At 41.4% G+C, this 22,160-nt stretch overlaps 1 protein-coding gene and 1 long non-coding RNA gene across 3 annotated transcripts in view; one reads left to right on the top strand and one right to left on the bottom strand.

Moving 5' to 3' along the window:
* NHS (NHS actin remodeling regulator) overlaps positions 1-22,160 on the bottom strand; it is a 339,915-nt gene that overhangs the window by 60,539 nt on the left and 257,216 nt on the right. The window lies entirely within an intron of this gene.
* Positions 8,742-13,963, top strand: LOC311517932. Its single transcript, XR_014710826.1, has 3 exons — positions 8,742-8,818; positions 9,759-9,846; positions 13,721-13,963. It is a non-coding gene; the product is annotated as an uncharacterized lncRNA (long non-coding RNA).

Here is a 22,160-nt window from a genome sequence, read left to right as displayed (position 1 = left end):
GGGACATATCTGTGCTGTTACTGTTGAGCGGGTCACCTTTTCATTCCTAAAAAACAGCTTGTATCTTTAATCACTTTGCCAGAATAATAGCAGAGAAACAAGCACTTGATTGCCTGTGTTATCAGACACTATTGGAAAAGTCTAGATAAGGCTGCTGAACGACCTGAGCCTATTAGTATTCCACATGCAAACACCTTCCCATAACCCAGAGTCATCTGTATCCCAGCAACCCTTAAAATTTCATTCTCACGGAATTGCCAGATCTTTATCAAAATATAATTACAGTCTTAATTTGGAAGATAAATTTTGATTGCCTGTGCTGTGCCAAAAGGAAAAAAAAAATCAGGTATGACATAGCTAAGGTACAAATTCTTAAATGTATAGCTCCATATCCAGACATGGCTGCAGTTCCCTTCTCCCTGTGATTGGGAAAGGTGAGCTAGGACAGAATGTTGGAAAATTATGGGTGGAAGAGGGAGGGCGTGCAAGAAAATGCCATTAAGACATCAAATTAAGTTTGCAATCAAAAAAGCAGTGACATTTTTCCAAGTTAGAAGTCTGGAGTTGCGGATGGAGTACAGGCATGCTATTCTGAAGCTATAGGATACAAATGTGACTGATAGTGTCACAGGGTGCAATTCAGACCAGTGAGAGGATCTGTCAGCACTTGTATTATAACCCTAAGTGCCCCAAAATGCTTCCCCTACGGTGGTCCCTGCTTGGGACATACACAGAGTCAGTGGCCAGCATGCACTTCATGTTCTATATACTGTACAGCTCTGATCCAACCACTTTTGTATCCAACAGCCTGCCAGGAGTTATCACAGACACATTCTGGTCTTATCAGACTTGGTTAATGTTAGCAGGTGACCCCAAGACACCCTCAGTCCTGAACTTTCCCAAGGCCATGTGCTCTGCAATGACCAGCACTCTCCTGCAACATTCAGAGGAATAATAAGGTCTTGTTTTCTTCTTCGAAGAGACAAAAGCACATTACAGCTTATTAATTCAACTGTGATGAATACACTCCTTCCTTCAAGCTCAGGACTGAGCTGGTTTATAGTAAAAATAAAACATGTATTAACAAGAGAACATAGGTTAAGTGATGACAAGTAAAAGAAATAAAAGTAGAGACGGTTACAATCAAATGAAAGTGAAAATATGCATCTAAAAGTCTAAAACTCAATCTAGCAAGGTACAGGCTTTGTTCAAGATGGTTTCTCTCATCAGTCGTTCTTCTTCCCAGCCATGGCTGACTTTCCCTCAGTCAGAACCTTTCACAGAAGTACATGGTGCTGGTTTTCCTCATCTTCCTAAATGAAAGATCTTTGCCTAAGCAGGATTCTCGCCTGTATTCAGTTCCCAGAGACTTCAACCACTCCTTAAGTGAAGGACACATCTTTGTAAGCTTGTGAGAGCTCTGACCCCTTGTGTCTATCTAGTGACGGATGCCAAAATGGCTTTCTGTCTCTGCTTATATCTTTCAAAGTTCAATTACCTTGCTTCAAGAGGCAGGATGACCTCCTGCTGTTTTTCCCTTCCTGTGGGCTTCTTGCCTTGCTGCTGAGTTGACTGTAAATGGGGCTTCCATTGTTTTTGGTCACACCTTGCTTTATTTCATTGGAGACAAATAGATAGCTGTGATATTCCCTATTATCTGGGAGAGACCTGTTTCTCCCTTTGTTTGGTCACAGACTGTAAAGCATATTAATGAGTATCCATAATTCCTTACATAGTTTCAGAGTAACAGCCGTGTTAGTCTGTATTCGCAAAAAGGAGTACTTGTGGCGCCTTAGAGACTAACCAATTTATTTGAGCATAAGCTTTCGTGAGCTACAGCTCACTTCACTTTTTCCTTCACTTTTTCCTTAGTGTTAATACATATAGTTCACAATGATATTAATCACCAGTGAGTCATAGGCTTTCATAGAACACTACAACTGTTATACTTTTATAAATACAGTACTATTGTATACAATCAATCAGTTGATTCAATTGCTATCCTTTGGGGTTCAGACCTCCCACCCCGTCTTTATAGCCCAGATAAAGTTTCTCTTCCCTGCTGGCGCACAGACACCAAAGGTCTCCTTCCCTGTTTGTTATCTTGATCTCTATGTTTACCCAATATGTAAATGGATCTTCATTGTCTCTGCCTGATGCCCGGGCTGGTTAGAGAAGCAAATACACATTCCTTTGTTTAGGGCAGACCTGTTTACCAACTTCCACTAACATGCCTGGTTTAAACACACGTTATTCATAATTCCAGCATACATCAATAACTCTTAATACTGTGTACTACATTACACAAGAATATTAATGATCAGTAAGTTATTAGTTTTCCGATGACGTATTAGATGACCCCCATTAGATACAGATTACGATCATAGTGAGTTGATGAACACTAAATTGTTGAGACCAGCTGAAACTCATTACCTGATACCTGTGAGCCCCTGGCCCTTTGGCACTGGGATGCTTCATAGTGTGGTATTTTTTGAGTCCGATACTTTCTGAGGAAAGTGGAAATTGTAGCGAACTTGTCAATTCTGGCCACTTTTGTTTTCCCCCCGCAAGCTTGAATAAAATCAGCAGTTGTTTTATAGTCACTTCCAATGGGATCTCAAAGTGTTAGTGCCACAATGGGCTGCATATTCAGCAAGATGACCAAATGCTAATCCTGCGTAAAACACTTCCAAAATCCCTTTCACGGTTTCTTCTTTTAAATAAGGTCTTCTGACCCTAAGAACCTTGCTGTTATGGGGATGAGCTAAATGGGAGCACTTTTCCTTTAACTGTGATGGAGCCCTATGTATAAAGACACATGACCACCCAATTGCCTGGTGTCTTATAGGATGTAGAACAGCTGTTAACCCACTCAAGGGGGCTAAGATCTTCTTCACAAGCTGTCTGAAGACAGAGGAAGCCATATAAGTTATGCAGTATACCAAAATCATCTGTTTGGCTAGACCATGTGCCATTATGAAGATAAGTTGGGTCTGATCCTGCTCCCATTCACATGGTGCAAGATCACATCATATGTGCAGTAGTATGGAACTGGTGTCAGAAAGCCTGTTCCTCTAGTTCAAGGCCATACTTCTGGGAAAGGAGAGTTACTTCAGATATTTCCAAGAACTGAAATAGCCATGAGGGTTAAAAGGATTTCTCCAAAACTCAAACAAATAGCCTAAAATAGAAGGTAGAAGGTTTAAGAACAAGGAGGTAGTTAGCTATAAGTCACACTAATTAGTTAGTCTGTATTCACAAAAAGAAAAGGAGTACTTGTGGCACCTTAGAGACTAACCAATTTATTTGAGCATGAGCTTTCGTGAGCTACAGCTCACTTCATTGGATGCATACTGTGTTTTTCCACATATTTTTCCACAGTATGCATCTGATGAAGTGAGCTGTAGCTCACAAAAGCTTATGCTCAAATAAATTGGTTAGTCTCTAAGGTGCCACAAGTACTCCTTTTCTTTTTACTAATTACCTAGTTTCTAATTTAGCAGGGGTCTGATTCTCCTTCCAAAAACACTTCAGTTCCACCCTACTGAAGTCCAAGGAGGAAAAAAGGTAATTACTTGGACAGCAATGCTATCTCAAAGTATAATGCAATTAAATGCTTGACCTTAGTGGTTCTTGGTCACATGCATAGGCTTGAACTCAGGAATTTTCCCCCCAACGATATATTCACAGGGACCTTGAATTATTTTTAGTGCCCTCTGCAGCACTGAGCTAGACTCATCTTCTTGGAACCAGTGGGCATATCCCTTGCCACTGTATTTCCTGTGGAGGCCTTGGGCTGAACCTCAGTCTTCCCTGACATCTATTTCTATGGTTCCACCACTTCCTATGTGTGCCATAAAACATCCTCTTTAACTCACATTTTATCTTTCCTTCCCTCTCCACTGTATACCTATACCATTTGGATCATACATGAACAACACACACAGCAAATCCTTTCTTTTGGTTTCCATCTCCAGGAGGGATCATACAAATCGGGACTATCTACAACAGCAAGTAAACTTTGTCAATTAAACAAGCATAAGAGTTACATTTTAGGAAGAAAGAGCATGCCAAAGTTAACAATGAGAAAGGTAAGGGTTCCCACGTGTCACAGTCCTGTTTAGCCATCTGCCTTCTTCAGAGCCAATAAACAGTTTGTAGCCAACGTCTGGAGTAAAGAAACAAGGTAACCAACTATGGGCCAGATCCAAAGCCCATTGAGTCCAAAGTCCATGGAGATACTGCTACTAAACTTCGATGGAGGTTGGATCAGGCCCTAACTGCTTTTCAGTCAGCTACATGGAAAGTCTCCACTTCATGAAAACCACCCACCATCCTGACATTACCAGATGCCTCTGTGGACAGTTTCAGAAGGAAGGTCTCATCTTGGGGGGTGGAATCCTCTGCTCATCTTGAGGGGTGGAATCCTCTGAACAGGGGTGAGGTGTGCTGGGGGGGGCCAGTGTGAGGACTTGGGCATTGTTGCTGCAAGTCACACACAGGTCCCTCAGCTAAGCAGGATAAAGCAATGCTCACCCCAGACCCATAGTTTTCTCTCTCTATTCTAAATGAATTAATTTTCTGCTAGTGAAGGGTGTCACACTGAAATCACTAAAGAATGAAGTTCTCTATCCACAGGCCAGCATAGGCAGCAAATTCAGTCTAGCAACACAGAGGTGGAAGTCTCCATATGCCAAGCCCATTATCTCAGCACTGCAAGTCACCCATTTCACCACCAATCCCGTGCACACTTCCCCCCCTAAAAATAACCCCATAAGTACTTTCTAATACCAGTGACAAAGAGGCATGTACCTAGATAAAACAGAGTTCTTGTAATCTGAAGACTGGACTGAGATTTAAGTGACACTTTTAAAACACTGCTTTGCTTTCAAGACTTGCCCATTCCATAGGAACCATACTGAAGGTGCAGCTGGGGTGGGAGAAGGGAGGAAATAGTGGATTTGCTTTCCCAGTGCATCATGACGTTGCAGGAGGAGGAGTTCAAAATGACCTTAAGTCATAATAGACTGTAAAAGGAACCTTATGCCTCCCTGACATTCCTCATTCCAAGCTTGTTCACAGCTCGCAACAAATTTCCCAATCCGTTACAGCCATTAATATTCTCTGTAAGTACAGCATCGTATTTGTCAATCAGCATTATTGCACACTGTGCTCTCAATTTTTCTCACTGTCTTCTGAATTCTTGAACCAAAACCCCCAAACTTCTCACTCACTGTTGCCATCATAACCTGAATGGCACTAAAACCTATCACAGATATGCCACAAGTTCCTAGTAAGCAAGAAACAGGCCTTGTTTGATTAGTAATCTCAGTGCTTCTGTCGAGTAAAAGGCAGGCAAGTCTTATCCACTGGCGAGTGGAAGTACAGGAGGGGAACGCTCGATGATTACCATAGCCAAGCTGACTTTTAAGCATGCCTATCTCTGCCTTCAGACCAAATAATATGAAAACAAAGCACTGACCCAAGATAAACTGCAAGAATTACACAAGTAGCAAAATATTTGAAATAGCAGCATCACTTAATAATTGTCCACCATCTTGGCCAGATTATTTTACCCTTTATGGAATTTTCTTAATGGCTTTTATTAAAAAAAAAAACAACCACCACCAAACACAGCCTGATTGCGGCTGAAGATTCCAAGCAGAAAAGCAAGCAGAAAAACCCGTCTGTGCTGCTGCATGTCTGAGGGACAGCCTAACATTCCACTGATTTCTCTGAAAGACAGCAACAGGGCGGGCCTGGTGGAGGGACCAGTAATGAAAGGGTTAATGCATGGTATTCAAAATTCTTCTCTCAAACCATTAGAAAAGCCCATTTTATGTTCACATTTTGCATCCCGTTCCATTACAGTGAAATCCCTCCCAATAAAAACTGGCTTTCAAAACAAAAACAGAAGTCTCCAAAGGAAGATTCAAATGTTGTCTGCATAGATGAATGAGTCTTCCTTCCTTTTACATCAGCATTAAATGCGACAAAATACCTGAGCCCTTTCCCTTCCACCAGTGATTTGAAAAGTACACAATTTCCTTTGCAGGGAGCTCTGTGCCTGGCAACCTCTGAATCTCCATTTCTGGCTAGTAGCATAAATGCTGCATTCTAAACTCTTGCATGCAATGACAAGGATTCACACAACAGATAAAAATCCACTACTAGCAAGGCAAAACTTCAAATAAACTAAAAAGGCATTTTGAAAACCAGACAAACACTGAAATCAAAACCTCACAGCACAGAGAAAAAAAATATGGCCTTTGTTTGACCCAAAAATAAAGGACTACAAGAACTGCTCTGCATAAGAGTGAAAATAAATTACCATTGTGAGGATTCTCAGTAATTTAGAATCTCTAGTCAATGCTGAGAATCATTCTGGGACTGCAGGTTTTTCTTCTAACTTCATTCACCAGCTGTGTGAGGAATTAGTTAAAAATGACATCACTGCTGATTCTTTCCCCCACCTATCCCCATTCACATTCCCATTCACTTGCTAAAACAGCTCAAGCTGCTCCTCTCACCCCTGCATTGGCTACTGAACCAGTCCCATCAGAGTTCTGGGTTCTGCAGCTGACCAGTCCAATTTGTGTCAATGCAGGACAGCAAATTCATTTCTTTGAAGTCTTGTACAGTATCCCCAATAGAATCTACTTTAAAGCTACAATATTCTGTCCCCTAAGAAATCATAATAGTTCTAACCTTATTATGCATAATACATTACAGAGCCAGCTCCATTTAAAGGTAGATTTCAAGCAGGCAAACAGTCTTCATGTTTGAAGCAATAGTGAGAGAAACAATCTCTTTTGGGTTCTGCCTTTTTCCTCTTCTTTCATAAAGCAGATGGCCCTCTCTGGTGGTTTTCTGTATCCATGTTGCATTAGAACTGCAATCTATCTCCCCCTCCTCCCCCAAATGTGACATCATCAGAACCTGACTCCAACTCTACTACTGTACAAAAAATAATTCTGAATAGGAACTACCTGGGATGAGGTCATCTAGAGGACCAAAGTGATGCTGAAGCCTGAGTAGCGTCTTACAAAAAACTGTCACCTGAATTTATTAACCCTGTATTTGCTGGAGATCAGGCCACAAAACTGCCATTCTGAAATCAGGTTTATTTTCATCCCAAGGGGCTCTATAGTTTGTAATTACCTGGGATGGACAGTGTATAGATACATCCATAACATTCCCCAGCATACATAATTCACCTTGTCACTACGTTTACATCCCTTACCTAACTGCTGAAGAGGATGCTGCAGCAAAAGCCCTCGGCCAGCAGACAAGACTGGTGCAAGGAAGCCAGCTTGCTAGCACACAGCATAAACATTGCAAACACTCCTCTGCACTCTGAAGATCTTCAGTCTAAACATTACTAAAAGGGAACCTTCTAAAAATAATTTCACCTCTGACTCATAGCTGCAGCTCCTTGACTACAGCCACAAATTCAGCAGCAAAGCAGCAGTCCAGCCCCAAAGCAGGGCCTGCTGCTCAACCTGGCTGTTTGTTACTAAGGGCACAGACGTCCCTACTCCCCATACCTTTGTATTTTCTTCTTGGGTAGCGTTGGAGCTTGTACTGGGAGTTGCCCATCCCCGATGTGGCCAGTAGACACCACACAACATCCTTGGTAAGCCCCACTGGTCTAATGGACGACAGCTACTTGGTTCTGCATCCTCTCTCATTCACTCTGAGGCTAACAGCAGCAGAGACTGAAGCAGCAGCAGCAGCAGCAGCTCCAGCACTGGCCGAAAAGAGGAGTCTGTGTACATGTGCATGTGTATTCCAAGGCTGTGTATATACACCATACACATCTGTATATTCTGGACCTCAGTACTGCAGATTACTGACACCGCTATATAGGTCTAGAATATTCCACCAGTAACGAACATAACACACATACTCTATATGTAGCTGTACAGAGGTTTATTTGCACAGTAGATGCATATAAATTAATCTCTACACGCATACAAATGGTTGTTTGTGCAGTGCTTAGCACAATGGGGTCCTGGTCCAGGACTGGGGCTCCTAGGCACTACAATAACATCTGCCCCATGCAGACCCTGCTGCTGCCCTCTAAAAGGTACCAAGAGCACGCTAACATAATCCTGTTCGAAAGAGGACGACACCAATGTGAACCAGGTACATTTTAGACTGTGCCGGGACCGTCTACAGGAGGCAGTTAGAGAGCAATACGTTAGAGCGACCTACAGCCACCACAGCCTATGGCTTGGATGGTGAATCCAGCTCCCCAAATCCCAGTGAAAATCACCACGGTTTCGTCTCCTGTCAGACCTTGGAAATCATAACTGCACATGCGCCGCAGGAGCAGTGGAGAAGAACACCCTGGTATAGATTTGCTGCGTTTGGGATTTGTATATAGTTACACACACACAGAGGTCAGTCTGTGTGCACCTGCACGCACTTGTGTAGTTTGGAGGGGCCATGCTCCAACGCCCTATATACAAGAGCTGTCAGTGCATTTTCAGAACTAGAGCCCTCCCCAAACAGCAACGTTAAAAAAGGTACATGTTTCTTCTTAGCAAAGCATATTTAATCCTTTGAAAAAACCTTTGAAGACCCTTTCCTCGTTTTATTTTGGTTCCTTTACGTGACATTGACAACAAGAATTTAAACTGAAGTTAGGAGTGTTGAAAAAGTGCCATCTGATCTAATGACTGTCATATGACAAAAGTTACATTCTTCCCTAATTGTGAACCTTCTTTATAGGAAACAAACAAGACCATACTCATAAGAAAAACAGACAAAGGAAAGTCATGGTTCGTGGAGGGGAAAAAAACCCAACATATAGGTAATTAATTGATAAAATACCACACAGAGTTTCAAAATTCCAGCTCAAGGAGTGAAGAAATCCCTCTGAATAGAATGAAACAGAGAGATTCCCCCCCTATTTTCTGCTTTGTTATATTGATGTTAATTGGTATTTTCAACTGGACAATGCAGATCATTTGGCTCAAATATTTGCGTGAATCAGGCTACGTCTACACTACAGACCTTACAGTGGCACAGTTGTACTGCTGCAAGGTACACTTGCAAGACCACTGTAAGGTCTCCTGAGTAGCTGCTCTACGCCGGCACAATTAAACCACCCCCAACAAGCAACAGTAGCTATATTGGCAGGAAGCACTCTACTGCCAACATAGCACTGTCCACACCGGCGCTTTTGTGGTGAAACTTATGTCGGTGGGCGGTGTCTTTTCACACTCCTGACCAACAAAGGTGCTGCCAACAAAAGTGCTAGTGTAGACAAAACCTTAGACGAAGATTAGTGCTCAAGAAAACGTGCTAAAGATAGCAGTACTTACGAGTTAAGTATAATGTGGACACTTGGGGCTACACTGGAGTTTCCCAGGTTTCAATGAGGGTAGAAGTTGTTCCATGCTGTATAAACTTCCCACACTACTGGCAAATGCACCTAAATCAGGATTTGCAACATCCCTTTTGGCTCAGTGCTAAGCCTCCCATGAGCAAAGCCTGACAAGTGTACTACATTAAGCGGTGCACTTGGTTTCTAAAGCCCTTTAGGACTAGAACTGGGTTCAGATCATTGAACTATTTTTATTCTTGGATCAAGACCTTCAAAGGTAATCAGCATGGACAATTAACACGAAGAAAACTGTACGTATCTCGCTGAACCCTACACACAAAAATCCTTCACTGTATTTATGTCTTTGAAATTAGAGACAGAAAAAAATAGTATGTGAAAAAAATTAGGATTCCCCTCTTTTCAGATCTCTCTGCAATCTTCCCTGGATTCTGCCATTTTCTGAAAACTTAAGTTTCACCGTCCTGCCAATTCAAAGACAGAACTGTCGCAAGGTAAGCCAATGTGTAGTAGCCTGCTGCTTTTTTAAATTGGCCTTGTAAAAAACTGACTTCAGTCAAATAACAGTAGCGGTCCAAGGAGGAACTCATCCTGCCCTACTGTGTTCACCTCAAGGAGGTCTGAATTTCAAAGCTGACTGGATTACTTAAAAGCTAACCATTAAACAGAGCCAACCAATTCAGTTTCTCTCTCTTGCCTCCACTCCACCTTTTTGAAAGAAAAGAAACATTAAAGATTAGAAATTTTAGGACCAGATATTCACAAGATTTTTTCAGTACCAGAAAATACAATTGAGACCAGATTCAGCACGCTGAGCTGCACTGGAGATCTGACCATTAGTCTCGCAACGGCAGCTGTCAGGGGCTGAGCACTTTTGAAAATCTGGCCTTCAATGCACAAAAGCCACTTACTGATAAGTTCAGGTTCCCACAGTAACTGTAACTCACCCAAATTGTACAGGACATTCATCCCAGGCCAAATTCTACTCAGTTACACCCATACAACCTCCGGTGCATTAGGTCCACTTAATTTCCTCTGCCCCTCCTTGCCTCTAAGGAAAGCTCAATCTGTAAACTCCCCCCCCCCAACTAAAAAGTAGCTTCTAGTCAATTATTTCTTTTAATATCTTTCCTTCCCTCCTCTGGCCCTCCTCTCCCTTAACAGCAGCAGGGATATTCTCTCCCCAACACAACCCTCCCAGTGGGTCATATCCCAAGGTTGTTATTCAGTCAGTTGCTGCTTACTGATGTAGGGAGTGATTAAAATGGGACCCCCCCATCAGCTTTGCTGATCTGAAGTGGGACAGTGAGATGGGCAAGGGCCATGTATCAAGTGCTCAGAGGTAGATCTAAGGAATCCATCCGGCCTGTTTTCCCCTTTGATCCACTTGGCTGAATGGCATTTCACATGCAGGCTACTCATGCCTCCTATTCCCACGACTGTGTAGCTCACGGAACATCAAAGAGTGCCCCCAACATTCACTGTGTAAACACTCTTTAATTGCAAAATAAATTAGTGCTACTGGGCTGACTCACACTTTATTTATAATTTACTCAGCCACGCCCCCAGTGCCTAACAGGAGCTCAGCATTTGACCCCTGGGGAAGGTGGAATTGGTGTAAAAGAAGTGGGGAGTGAAGGGAAGGCGGGGAAGGAAATGAAAAAGGAGCCATGAGTATTGTAATTTCCCATTTCCATGTACATGTTATACATGCAAGGCACATATTATGCAGCTCATATTTTAAATCTTACTCTGAAAAAGATTTGGGGGTGATGGTGAATAATCAGGTGAACATGAGTTTCCAGTGCAACACTGTGGACAAAAGGGCTAATGCAATCCTTGGATACTTAAACAGGGGTATCTCGAGTAGGAGTAAGGAGGTTATTTTACCTCTGTCCTTAGCACTGGGCAACCGCTGCTTGAATACTGTGTCCATTTCTGGGCTCCACAATTCAAGAATGTTGATAAATTAGAGAGGGTTATGAGAAGAGCCATGAAAATGATTAAAAGATTAGAAAACATGCCTTATAGTGATAGACTCCAGGAGCATAGGCGGCGACTCTGTGGGTGCTCCGGAGCTGGAGAACCCACGGGGGAAAATTAGTGGGTGCTCTGCACCCACCGGCAGCCAAGCTCCCCGCCCTGCCCCGCTCCTCCGCCTCACCTCCACCTCTGCCTCACCTCTTCCTCTGCTTCCTCCCAGCACACCGCATCTCCGCTCCTCCCTCACTCTCAGCACTTGCTGCCGCCAAACAGCTGTAGCAAGCTCTGGGAGGGACGGGGAAGGAGGGGAAACGTGGCGCGCTCAGGGGAGGAGGCATAAATTTAGGATAATTACCATTGGAACAATTTACCAAGGGTCGTGGTGGATTCTCCATCACTTGCAATTTTTAATTTGAGTTTCCCCCAAAATAATTCCTAGAAAATATCTTTTAGGAATTATTTTGGGGAAATTCAAAGGCCCGTGAGATATCTAAGGTCAGACTAGATGATCAAAATGGTCCCTTCCGGCATTGGAATCTATGAATCTAGGCAAGTCACCAATGCACAGAACGGAAGTCATCCAGAATGCAGCAGCCACGGTGACAGTTGAACACATTATTCCAATCTTGAAATCTTTACCCTGTTCCTTGTAAAGATCTTCATTGATTTAAACATTCTTTTCACTTTTAAAGCTCTTAGGAGAATAGCCCAAACATACCTATTGCTTGTTTATTGTTGTATTCCTTCCTCATATTCTAAAGGGATTGGGCTCATCTTTGACTTGCCCTAATTTCAACCTTGATATGTTGGGCACATGGGCACCTCTCACCTCCAATTGTTTTCTCCAAATGTCAGTCAACGATGGAACTGAGAAGCGGGTTAGAGAAATATATGTCTCTCATGCCGCTCAGTTGTTCCTAATCACTGTCTTTTATATTTTGTTTTGTATACAGTGATCCATGTTTTATTGCACATACTGAAACCACAAGGGGAGTTTCGTAAACTCAAGTCACTGTTGTTGAAATAAGCAAAGGAGGGGTAAATCGGGGGGAAGGTTAAAAATAAATATACTGTCATGCAGAGAAATATGGCTAATTGTGGAATGGCAGGGGTGAGCATTCTTGAGCATGGATGAGTGGGAGTATCCAAGTCAGAAGAGCTAAAGAGGAAAGGCGACAGACAAGAAAGCATATTTCAATATAATAATGATATCTCAAGTATTTCCTGTTTGTCCATCCTGGGGTAACCTTTGAGCTACATGCAACAAAGCAATACCCATTGTATGTGTAAGTAACATAAAACATATCGTAAGCCTGTGTTGAAAAGGAGGAAATAACGTATGGAAATCTAGAAAATCTCCAATACCAAAGATCCCATTAGTAGCTATGACTGAGATTTTTCCAAGCAGTTTCAAAGAGACTTAGACACATATCTTCCATTAAAGACAGAATCCCCTAGGCAGCTTTGAATATCTCACCTCCTATCTTACCGTGCTAGGATACAGAGAGCTATTTTGGAATACAGAATGTAAACAGATGGTATGCCAAAGAGAAAGAGAACTTATGCATTATTAAAATAAATATGAACTAGGTAGCAATGTAGTACAACAAAGATACATCTTGAGGCGTTTAGGGACAAGTCACAAGAGTGGCTATCACCAAAACTACTTGATGGAAATATATCTTGGTCTCATATGTGTATCTGTAAGCCTTATTCTGTGCATGCATATTAAAGTGACCAGATGTCCCAGTTTTATAGGGACAGTCCCAATTTGGGGGTCTTTTTCTTATATAAGCTCCTATTACCCCCCACCCCCGTCCCGATTTTTCATACTTGCTGTCTGGTAACCCTAATGCATATGCAAGGATACACACGTGTCCACAGATACACACTCTCACACATACTATATATGTTTAAAACCCCCTCTCTTTCCTAGCTACCAAACAATACAATGTTTCACAGCTACTCTAATATTGCAGTTGTTGGTTAAAATGCTGTATAAAATGCCTTGTGTTTTTAATCACTTAAAAATATTCATCTTTCGAGGCTAAAATGTCACCGAACTATAGCCCTCTCATGTCATCAACCTCATGAAACAGAACTCTTCTGCTAGCTGCAAGTTGGGCTTTTGTTACACTCAATTATATGTTATATATACACTGTAATTTCTGGAATCTGTCTGAATGTCTGAATTAATGAATGAATTCCCAGGGAAAGACACTGCTGTTTCCTTACCAGTTTTGACGTGGATGGTGTCACTGAAGAGCACTGTAGCGGTGCAGTAAGGTCTTGGCTTTTTGATTAAGTGATTCCATAGAGCTCTCTTGACCTTGAAAATGTCTTTATGTCTGACTATTTCTATGTCTGCCTATCTCCCTCCTCCAGACTTGCTTCACTTCAGCTAAAAGGAATGAAGTATGCAAATTAATCAGAGGTGGCAAGTGACTGGCTTCATTGTCTTTGATGTTGAACTATACATAGGACAAAAACAGAGGATGGACGCAGTAAAAAAAGGTAAAGAGGACAGAAGAAGATGGCCAAGAGGCCCAAAGCAAGAGTTGGAGTTACAAAGAAGCTACAAGAACAAGAACTATGTGAGGTAGGCACATGACCAGTACTGAAGAAAGAAAGAAAGAAAATAAGTAACAGGCTACAGCTTCAGTTTGAATGTGAAGAGAGCAAGACAAGAGGAAGAGTAAATAGATTTGGTATAAGAGGAAAGTGGGAGACAGATTAAGTATGTAGAGAGCTATAGGATAGAATACGATAGTCAGTGATTGCATGCACACCCCCGGAACAAGGCACAGGCCAGTTTGGTGATATATATCCATGTGATAAATTTCAGCCACGTAATAAACCAATAGAGCTATATGACCGGCTCGTTTAATTTAATATGCACTCTTGGTCACCTCACCTGGGGCTATGTACTCACTAAGGACTTGATCCTGCCCCACTAGGTCAATGGGAGTTTTTTCACTGACTTGAATGGGAACAGGATCAAGCTCTGAACTATCTCCCTCTGGGCTTCTTCTAACATTTCAAATAAGTCACCCACTAGAGAAATCGTTCCTCTTCATCCTCAAATATTATACACCTGCACAAAAAATTATAGTGGTCCAATGACCATGACGAGCATATTTAGTCCTGTTCCTGGTGAAAATAAAGAGCTAGAAAAGGAAGCTTCATATGGGAACACAGGAATTGCCAAACTGGATTATTAGACCAATGGACCATCTAGTCCAATATCTTGCACTTTTTGTACATTCCTTGTACTGCATTTCTCCAGCTTTTAATGGCCGTGACAGCCACCTTGTAAGGAACCTCACAAGGAGGCAGCTTCCACACCTGCTTTGGAAGATTTTAAAACTTTCTTTCCTGTCCACTGTCAGGTTTGTTTCCAAAACAGATAATTTCTAACATACAATGCAGTGAAAAAAAACAAGTTTTATTTCTATGTTTATAGGCTTTGTACAGAGATAATGATCAAAGTAGTTAAAGCTAATAAAAGAGCGGAGGTAATTTTTTTCCTAGTCCCACATTGAAGTTGGCTGTTGTGTGTTCTATGGGTAACTGGGATTTAACCAGATACTTAAAGGTACAACACTCTAAATGTCCCTGGTTAGAAAAAAGTAGATCAGTATTATTTTAATATTTAATATTTCAAAACTCTGATGTTAAAGAGGAAAAGACTCAACCTGGGAAGAATAAATAGTAGGCTATGGCAACTGTTGCCATAGCAGCATGAGACCTTGTAAGGAAGAGATTTGGGAGGGCTGTTGCCTTCAAGAAAATTAGCTCCCTTGTTTTTGGCATAGCCAAGCTGTATCCAGACTTTCTGTGATTGAGCTGAACTGTTTTCACCTTGGGGAGGAGGGCTCTGCTCTTCTTTTAGGAGCACACCCAAACCGTCCAAGAACCTCCCAAATACATTTGGTACAGGAGCCTGGAACTGGAAAACCAAACCAAACCACCCCTCTCAACCTCCTGTTCTGTTCTCAAGAAGCCCTCATCATCTTGGTAATCTGAGCAAGAACCCAGGTCTTGGAGAGGGGGTAATCTCTTCCTTTTTCTCTCCAGAGACTACGTAAAAGTGGATCCCTCCCATGCTCATCCCATTTTGCCCTCAAAGCATAGTGATGAAGTGAGCTGTAGCTCACGAAAGCTCATGCTCAAATAAATTGGTTAGTCTCTAAAGTGCCACAAGTACTCCTTTTCTTTTTGCGAATACAGACTAACACGGCTGTTACTCTGAAACCCCCTTAACACCACTCTTACCAGACTAAGCAAGCTGCTACAAAGATCTTTGAGCTGCATAATCAACACGACCCTTTAGAGGGCAGTAGAGTTCAGGTTCTCAGCTCACTGTCCCTGATTTCTGCACATAGGTCAGATCCTCCACCCATGGAATGGGAAAGCTCCCACTGACTTCAGTGGTGCATGATCATGCACCTACAGAGTGCTGAGTAGGGTTATGAGGGTAATTTCTATGCAGCACATATTTTTAAAGGCCCAGTTCCTAATAAGATTTTCTATAGAACACATCTCCATAATATGTAAGCACTGCCTGGGTAAATTAGCAAAAAGAAAAGGAGTACTTATGGCACCTTAGAGACTAACAAATTTATTTGAGCATAAGCTTTTGTGAGCTACAGCTCACTTCATCGGATGCATTCTTCCTAGTGGAGTTCGTATAGTCTTCTGCTCTCTTCTGTCTTTGATTATAGAATGCTCTGATTGTAGGTTGCTCTGCTTAGGGTATATAATTCATGTTCACACACAGCTTGGGGTATATAATTCATGTTTTAACACACACACCCCACTCTTTATTAATTTGCTGCCCATTTTGCAGGTTTGGGGAGCCTCCATGGGGGTTCCCAGATCCAAAAGCCACAGCTACAAGTGAAGTTTTATGCTGGAGTTAATTATGACACCACAGCTGTGAAAAATAGCTTCTGCAACTTACTTGCTCTCTCGTTCTCTCTTTTTTTCAAACTAGCTGATGGTTTGTTTTAGGCCTTACCCATTAAAATATACAATGTACTAATTGCAGTTCTGTTTATGTAATGACCTGTTTATAGTGAAGTTATTCTATTATCTGTAGGACAATTACACTCTACATTGCTTTAAGGTAAATTCTGTCACTGGTTAAAGATTTTTTTTCCTTCATGATAGATCACAGAAACCTGTCTGGGATGTCATTTTAAATTAAAAGTTTTAATTAAAAAAAACAAACAAACCCCATGTCCTTGTCTAGCAAAAGATATATATTTGTAAGAAACAATGGTACTTCAATTATCTGTAGAATTTTGTTTCCTTGTTTTATTCTCGTTTCAGTTCTTTCGAAATTACACTTTGGTGATGCTGTGTATGCTGCTGATATGATTATAGCATCAGATTGCAGCCCAGGCTGTCTGTCCATGCAGGGCTCTAAGGGAGAGCAAGACTTCCCCTGATGCTTATATGGCCTTCCTAGGCCTATTTTGAATCTGGACATGCCGTGCTAAGCATATACTGCAAGCCTGTTACTCCCTGCAGGTGGGCAGAGAAGGGCAAGGCACAGATGGAGCCTTAGCTTCCGTCTTTCCCCCCAAATGTTCAAACCACCTCAGCTGAGCCATCATAGGAGCCATCACTGGAGTAAATACCAGATTACTACCCCCCACTAGATTATTATTTTCCTGAGCTATTCCTGGGTTACAGCTGCATGCTGGCCCATGCTCTGGGTAGATTGTTAAACCATAATCCATTCCATAGAGTTTTTATAAATATAATGGATTTTTCAAATATATTACGTAGGACTTATATATTTGCTTGGTTCCCATGCTACTGTAACATAATAAAAGTGCTTTAAAATGGGAATTATGCTACTATAAATAGATGGGATCATAACATACCCTCCATCGGCATTCACAACTATCTTTAACAGGAAAAGGATATGGACATGTAGATCAGTTAAGTGCTATGTGATCCATTAGTATCACTAATGCATCAATCACCAGGATATTTAGGTGCCAATAACAAAGTTAACAATTGCATAAAAAATTCCACGGTTCACCATTCTTTGGTTCAACACTGCATACGGAGTCACTCTTTTTGGGTTTTGTAACTTTCCTCAATCCATGGGTAAATAAATTGGGATGTGGGTCATTATTTAACTCCATTTATCAAGAGTAAGCTTATGTAGAAAGGGTCTTGTACTGTGTGGTTTTTGTGTTGTGTTTATTGCGTTTTAATAGAATTTTCCCCCTTCACAAGATTTTTTTTCTTTTTTACTTCATGGGACCTAATGAATCCACAAATATGGATGTTTGATCTTTATTTTTTGTTTCCAGACTGGCAGCAATGTATTTCTGTCTGCGAGAGCTGAGCTTTTCAAACGGGCTAAGACACTGCTGTTGTAGTACAGCTCAATAGCTTGTGAAGAGTGTAAATGTTTGTTTTTAAAATCAGAAGACAAACTAAATTCAAGTACCCTTCTATCCAAAGTAGCATCCCTATTATTGTCCTAATATAATTTTTATCTCAAAATCCTGCCAGTCGTCTAGCATAAACTACCATATTCTGACCTGTTAAAACAAGGAACAGCTGTGATAATCTCCTACAATTTATTGTATGCTTTAAAGCACTGTACTGGCCACAAATATAAAATAATAAATAAGGGCATTATCATTCTGTACTGACTGCCCTGGTAGGAATTATTATTATTACGTAGCCAATATTCAACAGTGTCCTATGGAAACATATCACAGTACTTTGATTTTCAACAATACTCCTCCAAAACTGCCTCCTTCTTTGTTATCAAATTAAACCCTGAAGATGTTTCTGCTGAATTTTGGTGACAAAGTATATCAATTGTCTACCAGCCTGTCTTGTCAGAATAGTGTCTTGAGGTGTAATATACAGGGAGCACTATACATTTTCTTTCCTGTTAAGTATTCAGGACTTACCACTCTTACACAGACACAATATGATTCCCAAAATTCATACCATGTATTTATTGATGCTAGGGAAAAAACAGGCTACCTGGATAATGACGTCCAAAAGTAATAACCACAAACAAAAGAATCAATATGGCATTATCCCAGAGGGAACCTGGCACGTGTTGCCTCAAGAGAGTCACCCCAATTCTTTTCAGCAAGCAAGGAATTTAAAATAATCATGGGAATCCTGTTTTTCTTTCACTAAGTCCTCCCACATCTTTTCCCCTAGTCAGCCAAGTAGGAGTTGATTATCATTTGCCCTGACTGCATCTGTGCCCAAGTGATGTTATGTCTGAAAGCCAGAAAAATATCAGTCTGCAACAGAAGGGTTAAGTGCATCCACTTGCAGTACAGTAGGTTACTGAAGTGAGCTGTAGCTCACAAAAGCTCATGCTCTAATAAATTGGTTAGTCTCTAAGGTGTCACAAGTCCTCCTTTTCTTTTTACGGATACAGACTAACATGGCTGCTACTCTGAAACCTGTGCTATGGAGAGGAACCTGTAATGTTACAACAGCTACAGCATGTGGTAGTAGAAGTGGACAGTTACCCAGGGTTACAGCACCAGGTGGAGATAGATTGAAGAGGAAGAAGTATGTATGTGTGCCTGACCGTCTCTTTCATTCTAGTGTGGCTGGTATGGGGTATTCTACCTTAATATAGTGCAGGCACTTGGAGATGGGAGATGTTGGCTTGTTGCTTTCATAGACACATATTTGTGGTGAGGTGGTTATAAGCAAGAAGCATAAGAGGTGCTGGAGTAGCAGATGTATTTCCACAGCATTGTGTGTGGTCTCACAGGACAGCATGAGGAATCCTCCTGTGATCCAAACTCACCACCACGTCAGAGTAACGTAAACCTGCACACTTCAGCTTACTTTCAACGCTCGGTCCTATTGTTAAATCTTGTTAACTATTAAACTGAGATATTTGTCTGGTGAAATGATGTACAATGGAAAACCAGCTGAATGCAGAAAATTAGAAACTGTTTGAAATCTATAGAAAGTTTCCATCCAGCCTGAAGAGAACTGGGTGGAAGAAGCACCCAAATGTGTGTGTGTGCACCTGCTCATTCTCATGCAGGTGTGTGTGTGTAAAAGAGAGATACTGTCTTTTTTTCTTCTACTGCCAAACAGTAGTACAATTGCTATAGAGCCTCAGTATCATTCTGAAGCCTGTAACATGGCCAAACGCACATGTCTGACAGAGCAAAATGATAATCTCCCTTTACCGCTGAGGATGCAGTGGGAGAAGAGTTGCATTTCTGCCTTATTTCAGGCTGTTCTGTGTGAGAGGAAGAAAGAAACATACATAACCAAAGGGGAGAGAGAAATGCATAGAAATAAAGCCTTGTGCTACAGACAACAGACACAATCAACACAGAAGTCACATGCCCAGGGAAACAAGACTAGAATCTTGAGTCTTCAAGGCCTCAAAACCGGCCTCTAGAAAGGATAATGTGAGCTGGAGCCCCTCAATATAAAAGAGAAGTGGTTGGTGGTATAGCCGTATTCATATGAGGCCCCACTTCACCCCCCAGTCTGAAGAAGTCCAGGTATCAAATTTCATCCTCATCAAAGTCAATGACAAAACTCCCAATGACTTCAGTAGGGCAGGATATCACCCCAGATTTGGGGATTTTCAAGGCATGCCCTATGAATGACTTCTCTATTCACTCACGCTTCTAAGGATGTTGAGTCTTGATGGGGTCTAATTATTGTGGAGAAGAGGGTTTTGTTGGGGTGTGCTGCTGTTACAGCTGCTGGATTAATTTGTTATTTAACTAACTGTTTTTTAAATGTATTGTGAGATGCTTAGAATGGAAGATAGGGGCCTTTTCTGGTATATTAGAAATTTAGGTAAATATATGTACCTGACAGTAATATCAGGTCTCATCCTCTTTGTGGATCAGCCTCTAGAGGAGAAAGAACATACACACAAAGCAAGTACATGACATCATGTAGGGAAAGATCAAAGGGTAGCCATCCACCCAAAATTGCACAGGGCAGTTCTGAATTGTGTGGCTCTACCATGTAACTAAGTGTTGGCAATACACCTAACAAATCCCAACAACAAAAGTACAATTTAGTTCACATAGAAGGAAAAACGTCTTACATGCAGCACGACAGTTAGGTGTTGTGATGTGTAACATTTTTGTCCCATAGGACTGAGTCCCAAAGGTGGTAACCCCAGGTGAGAGACAGAAGGATACACACCAAACAAAAGGAACCAATGAAAAGGGAGACTTGTACAAATACATACAAAGGAAAGAGAGAAAAAGATGCCCATAAACTAATAGGGGCAGGAGAGGAAGGACAAACAGAAGGGTGGTCATCAGAGAACTGACAAACAGAGAAATAAAACCCTTTCCTTTCTACCATTCTGGGACATAAGTACCTTCTGCCTGATTTGAAACACAAACCCTGCCTGACAGGTCATATTCTCCTCTGTCCATTAAATTTGTTCGCCACAGTTTAATGTTGAAGGCATTCCCAACAATTTATGCAAATTCCTTATTTGTCATAGAAGCCTGCTACATTCCTATTTGATAGGAAAACAGGTCTTCTGTGTTAAACTTTGGAACCCTGGCTATAGCTTTTTCATAATACTTTAATTTTTAGTAAAAACCTCTCTCTTACAGCCACACGTTGTGATGCTAGTTACACAGATAGTACTAGCATATACATTGCTAAGGCTTTTTAATTTGGTATTTACAACAGTGATTCAATTTAGTTAGTTAGATTTTCTTCCTTTACAAATGAGCAGTGCCACATAGAATCTAATAGCTGTCCTGTATCTGCTTTCCCTAGCATGGCTTTGAAACAGAAAAATGAAATAAGCTAAATCCAAATAATAATAAAAGTTACCTTCCAAACATGCCAAGACTGTGATGTTGCACTTGAATCTGCAAGGACAGACTTCCTGCCCTCATGTGGGGCCCCAATGACTTCAGTGGGGCTCCACTACACAGATCCAATTGTAGGATTAGGGCCTGAATAGACTTCACACCCCAAAAACACTGGCCTTATCTAATCATGGTTCTTATATGGCACCCATTGCTACAGTACCCGAGATTAAAAACAGTGTATACAATGAATGGAAATTAAAACAGGTAAAATAGTCTCTCCTGACCAGCATTTAAAAATTGCTTCCATTTGTGCTTTGAAATATGCTTTCCACCAAAGCTCCATGTTCTGACAATCACTGTGCATTGTGCAGTAGATTGGTCACAGATTTCTTTGTTCTACACCCAGATAAAATTGGAGGTGACACTTTACTTCCATCTCGGGCCAGACATCAAGCAGCGGCAGGTCCCGACTTACAGTTTATTTAAAACCATAGCTGGCTCTTTAGGGATCAAAAGGAATGGGGTGAGGAAGGGGGGTGCTACTTAGGGGAAGACTGGGAACAAAATTTGCTCAATTTAGTTTTACTCCTGCTTGACTGCTTAATGTTGGGTTCTTAAATTGCTGAAATGTAACAAGGCACGGAAATTAAGGAAAACATAAGACACTGAATGGAGGCCTACACAGCCATTTTACCTTAGAAAAAATAGTATTGGAGTGTTATACAGTCACGATCCAAAACACAACAGACAGATTTTCAGCTGGTGTAAATCAGTATAGTTCCACTGAACTCCACTTTACTGCTCAAGGCTCCTTTGAAAATCCCAGGCTAAAAGTTTATAAAGTGCTAGGCAATCTCTGGATGAAAATCATTGTGGAAGTACAAAGTATGCAGTCAGCATCAGAACTTTGGTATGTTTGGAAAGGGAAGATCGTTTTTATCATTATTTGGCTTCTGTTTCAAAGCCACACTAGGTAAAACAGAAATGGGACTGCGTGT

Source organism: Lepidochelys olivacea (genome assembly GCF_965140295.1).
Source record: "Lepidochelys olivacea isolate rLepOli2 genome assembly, chromosome: 1".
Taxonomy (NCBI): Eukaryota; Metazoa; Chordata; order Testudines; family Cheloniidae; genus Lepidochelys; species Lepidochelys olivacea.
This window is presented reverse-complemented; position numbering and strand designations above follow the sequence as displayed.